Below are 6000 nucleotides of genomic sequence, written 5' to 3' on the forward strand. Positions count from 1 at the left end.
CAGCGTTGTGGTGCGCCGAGTAAGGCTGCTCCCTCGCAGCAGGGCGCTGCACTCATGCCGCATGAGAGCAGCTCCCTTATTGGTCAAGGGAGTTGCTGCTGCCAGTTGCGGGGAGAGAAGAGAACCGTAGAAGGATATTGCGCTGCGTTCAGGTAAATTACCTTTTAATTATTTTATTTTATTTTGCTCGTGTGCACGCATAACCCCTCTCCCCAGGGATGTCATGCGCCACTGGGTTCATCCCAATGAGCTCGTCAGCACAGTACCTCAAAGGAGGAATCACAAAAGGGGGAAGGAAGCACTTCTTTTGTGATTGGCTCCTTGTTGAGTTTTTGGGCTGAGGAGCTCTGATATGCACCTGCGCTGTGAGAGTGATACAGAATCATGAGAAGACTGACGAAGGGCAAATATCCAGAAACACATCTCTAGAGATACACAGCACTGGCTATATCAACAATGGTGAAAACAAAAGACTTTCAAGTAAAGTGACTGTTATATGCACTACCACAATGCATCTGGAGGAATTGTGTGCTGGCCTGCTAGTGGTGTGCACCCTCTCTCTTTAGTACTGGGTAGTCTCAGGTTGGTATGTGTCTCTTCATCCATGACACTAACATTGGAGGCAGTCTTCATGTCACAATCAGTACACAATCAGTGGATTTCAGATTAGGTCCAGGAATGCATATAGGTGGAAATAAAAAATATGCTGTGTCTAAAAATCAAGGGATTCTTGTCGAATCCATGGAGGAACCCGCCAGTACTCGTTTCAAGTTAAAGAATGGCATACCTGCCTCGGTGTGTAGGGCTGAATGCTGTAACCGAGAAAAAAAGACCATCATATTCATTAAGCTGACATTCTTGTGGATATCATAGACGCTACAAAGTTCCTGCATATTATTGACTTGCCAGTGAATATTGTCAGCGACTTCCTTTATAAAAGGTGCATGGGGTTAATGCCATTTGTCTCCTAACACAGCCACTATCAATTCAGGGCAATCAACTTTGGACTAACGGGTGCCAAGACTACCTTCCGAAGGATGGTGACCAGGATCTTCATGAACTGGGCAGCATATGGGTTACTTATCACGGTCTTTAGTTTTAGATGGTAGGAACACCTTGTCCTTCTCAGGAATGTGTTGCAGTCCTTGCAGAGAGTCAACCTGGCTGTAAAAGCATCCAAGTGCCCGGTGTACTAAGTATAACAACTGTGTGGTGGTAGTGAGTGGCAATGCCTAGCACTTCAAAAAGGAAGTTCAAGATATGATGGACTAGGGATTGTAAACAACCCAGATCTAGGTGAACGCCTTCCTTTGTCTTGCTGGAAACTTTTGGACCTTTTGGAACAAAATGGCTCCCTACCTGAGTCCTTTGTTGAGAGAGATGTCTCAGATAAAGAGTTGCTGCCACCCTGGCAGAACTCAGTGAGAAAGGAAGATAACATCCAGTGGCTTACATCAGTTGCCCTCATCTGTCCAGAGAACAGAACCGTGCAGCGATTGCGAAAGAGCATTTTGCTGATATCTGGGATTTAAACACTTTCGTCCTATTTATTTAGGACTGCCTTCAAAGTCTAGAGCGACTAAAAACCTTCCAAAGGACTGATAATAATTGTGCATAACAATTGGCTATAACAGAGGGATGCCGATGGACTATCCAGGCATTTCACATATTTTGATGACATAGAATTTCCTGGTATGGAATAAACACTGGTCGGTCTGATCTGTGAGGTGTGTACCGGTGGGAGGAAAGTACGTAAGAGATGTCCACTGTATTACCTTGCGTCATTTTTATACAATTCTGAATTCTCATGTGTTGTGAATCCTGTAAACTCACATTCTTAAGACCATGGCTTGACCGATTTCATGATTTTAGTTGCTCCACAACAGAGTAACCTACTGTGCAAAGAATAGCTAATTTGCTGTTCATACTGCTACCCAGAAGATTGAAAACTAGAGGTCCAAGGACCAGCTATGACTGACCTTTGTGGCAAGCTACCTAGAGGAAAAGCTTAATCAAGACTGAACTAGAATAAGTACCTATAACACCGGAGGTCTTAGGGCATACAGGTAAGACCAAGAACATTCCTTGTGCCTGGTGAGCCTCCTTCCCTGCATGACCCATTAGAGTAACCTCCTGATGCTGCTTTGCTTGAGCTAAATATTGATTGCTGGGTCCATGACCAGATTATGTCTGCACAGCGGCCTTGAACCTCTTCAAGACGCCAGCAAGTCCCCAGGCACGGAGTCTATTCATGGTTATATCCTGGGACCATGTATGCTCTTTGTGTTGGCAATAAAGGAATTCTAGGTCTTCTGCCTTCCTACCATGATATTTATTGAACCCTGTGCAAAAAAATCCCCAAAGTATGTTAACCATTCAGCTATGATAGGCCTGTAGTATGCTATTCGTTATTGATCGCTGCTCAAGTGTTTGCCCCACACTTACCTAAACTCCGATCCCTGGTGTCCAACAAGCAGTAAACAGTTGTGACTGCCAATCACATGGAAATGTGTGTCCTTGAAGTTGCCCACAGCCATAGCAGCTGACCTCGACGTGTCCACTGCATCTCATCACCCCCCCTGACACCCTGAATTGTATTCGGTAAGTCTGATTCCTAATTGGACTCGTATACCTTTGGTTCTTTTGTGGTGCCATACCCTTTGCAGGAACCTGAAGGCCATTGGCTCTAGACAGATCTTGAATGCACGTTATACGGGATGCTGCCTTTGCATTCCAGATACCAGTATTTGGACAGTTGGCACATGCTTTAGTGATCTCCTTGGACCAGGCAGATCTTGAGTTTACTTTGTATCAGACCAGCCTTTTGGTTTCATAATTACCCAGTCTTTAATATCTACCTCACCATTGGTGTTGAGTTGATCGCATGAAAGTGGGTGAACTCTCCGAATTTTCAGAACCATCCTTCTAGATATCAGGCATAGATGGCCAAACAACAGAGATATATTTTAATATTTCATGACTGAAGAGTGGCAAATTAACTGCTTCATGTTCCTCACAGCCCCAGCATGGCCATCAATGAATCATGATCACTTTCCATAGACCTATACTGAACTCTTTGGATGAATAACTAGCTTGGTGTTTATTTATCTATAAGCACTACATTCACAATTGAGTCATGTATGAGGTTTCAAAAGCAGTAGGAATTGTGGGTTTCCTTTGTTGATCTTCATTTTCTAAGTGTAAATAGTTTTGAAGTAATTAACATTGAAGAAAGGAGAAATACTTCAAGAAGCCTTTCAGTGAATGATGCCAGAATATGCCTTAAAACCCAAGCAGACATCCTCAAACAAAGGAACATTCTGGGACGACCACTGTTGGTGATTGTTACTGATGGAGGCCTGGGTGGAGGAACCTGCAGTATCTCTTCACTGCAGGGCCCAGAATTGATCAAAGAAGCCCACACCCCACACCACATCACACAAATGGTATTGGCTATCGGTCATCCTCGAGCTCAGAACATCAAGCCATGGTAACACAACTTGAAGACACAAACACATTAGTCACAAGACAGGACAATGATCGTAATATGTTCATGCAGAATCAAGAGTGTCGGTTATGATGCAGGCCCAGAATGGTGAAATAGTTACACTGATTAAACATCTTTCCCATAAGAACAAAACAAAAATTAAGAAAAGCCAAGACAGACCCACAAATAACATGAGAGTCTGCAATCGCTGTATAAAAGCTTGTCTCTAGTCAAGACACAGTTGAGTTGGTAACGTCTCTTGAGACCTGTAATAATAAAAGGAGGTAGCTGCTAAACTGTTATAACTCATTACAGTTGAGTTGTGACGGCATGATGCCTTCTGCCAGAGCCAGCAACTAGGGCGAAAGACAGGTCACAGTATGTAGTTACAGCTTTAAACGACTAACCCTAGAACTGGCTTTTTTATTCTTCCGATCTGTTTTTCTAAAATTAACAGTTATCAGCCGAAAGAACAAATTTATGGGAACATGTTATTATTATTTTCATGCTATAGGTCATTACAGGAAAGAGAGAATCTTGCGGCATGTTTTTACACATACTGCACTGCATTTTGTTTCATCTGAATCCCATTAAGCTGGTTGTATTATCTTTTCACAACTAATTCTAAAATGCTTTTCGGTGTGTTTAATTTCACACTACAAATTCTGATTTTATTCTTCATGTCTGTAACTATTCTGTCTCCTTCAGAGGAAGCAGCAAGACACTAAGAATGTAAGAGTTTTGTGGGGAAGAGAGACAGTGTGACCATGTATTATAAGGAATAAAGTACCCTTTTCCACATGTTAAAAGGATATTACAAGTCACCTTGGAGTTCCATACCCTTATAAGGGAACTAAGCCTTTGCCCTTGTGCCTCTCTATGGCCGAAGAACTCCTCTCTGATGTGCAGTGTCCTTATACTGTATATCAAGGAGTAACTTATTCAATATATATGGACCATATCAAAAATATGACACAATCCTCGAGGTATTTAGGAGGGTGAGTATTACTTTTCTCATTAACAGCCAAACATTCTTTTGTGGAAGATGCATATTTTCCATTGATACAGTTGAATTCAAATACAAATTAAAATCCATGTAGAATTGTTTTTCGCCTCTGTCAGCATCTGTGTTTTTACTCACCACCACCACCACCACACTCTCTCTGGAATAAATCAGCTCTAGATGCACTAGGCTACCCAGTTCTGGTGCCTTTTTGCTGCCATCGCTGTAGTGATGCTTCCCATTTTATTTGAGTTAATTTGCATCTCCTCCCTCACTAAATGTAGACTGTCACACTTTGAACTAGTACCTTCACCGCTAGCTGCATCCTGCAGCAATCACTAGATCATTTGACAGTTCTTATTTTGGCACAGACACGTTTCACCACCTGAATAACTCGAAAAGGTTTGGAAATGTTTGTTAGGCCTGTTTTGATCCAAGCTGGCTTCCTTACTTCAACCTTTTCTTTATCTCTTCGGGGATATCTCTGGCAAATCATGATAGCATGTATTTAATCAGCTTTTCTTTAACTGCTTCTTTCGCAGAGGAAAAGATCAACGAAATGTTCTTGGGCACTATTTTTTGTGATTACAATGAAGTTAACTATGAAGCAAGATATTTTCTTCCAAGTAATGTAAACGGGGACATATCTGTATTTTAGCGTGGCGCCACATGGTAACTCCAAATCTTTTCTCGTAAAGCACATTCATGATCTAATCCAAGAACAACAGCAGTTTAAAATATTTTAATCAGCCTATTTGCACTTTGATTGGGGGCTACAGAGTGTGGTAGGTTTGTGTTGCAAGAACATAACAAGCATTGGCAAAACCAATAGGTCTTGCCTATGTGAGATCTATTGGCTTTGCCAATGTTTCTTAGCCATGGTGCAACATGGCTGAAAGTAAAGAAAAAATGCTGTATGACGCGGCCAACATTGACTGTGTCATAATGATTTTTTTTTTTTACTTTCAGCCATGCCGCACTGAAGTCAGACATCAGACCTGCCCTGAAAGAACTAAAATGGCTACATATTGTAGCTGGCTGCAGCTTTAGAACTGCCGGTCTCACACACAAAGCCCTTTACACAGGGAAACCAGCTTACCTGGCCTCAAAACTAGAAAAGGCAGGCCAGTCAAGAAACCTAAGAAGCTCCAATACCTTACTCCTTATCCCACCTAAAGCCCCCAACCAGAAAAACCCTGGCTCGCTCCTTCTCGAGCAATGCCCCTAAAATCTGTAACTCCATTCCAGTACATATCAGAACGAACCCCTCCTTCTTAAGCTTCAAGAGACAGCTAAAAGATCTCCTCCCCAACCGACACCTGAACTAGCAGGATGTTAATTGCCCGCCAAGACATGAATTCAACCCTTACACTTCACATCTACAAGAGAATGGCAGAACTTTTTGGTATTGGCTACTCTGACGAGGAGGCATCAGCCATACTAGCAGGTCCATCTCTCTTGTCTGACACAAATATCAACCAAACACTTACCCAAGCTCAAAACTGGGATG

The 6000-nt window shown here is 42.4% G+C and overlaps 1 pseudogene; it reads left to right on the forward strand.

Annotated features, from left to right (window-relative positions):
- LOC146829628 (uncharacterized) overlaps nt 1-5540 on the forward strand; it is a 55203-nt pseudogene extending 49663 nt beyond the window's left edge.
- Nucleotides 5541-6000: the final 460 nt, after the last annotated feature.

The sequence above is a fragment of the Triturus cristatus genome, chromosome 5_2 (genome assembly GCF_964204655.1).
Source record: "Triturus cristatus chromosome 5_2, aTriCri1.1, whole genome shotgun sequence".
In the NCBI taxonomy this organism is placed as follows: Eukaryota; Metazoa; Chordata; class Amphibia; order Caudata; family Salamandridae; genus Triturus; species Triturus cristatus.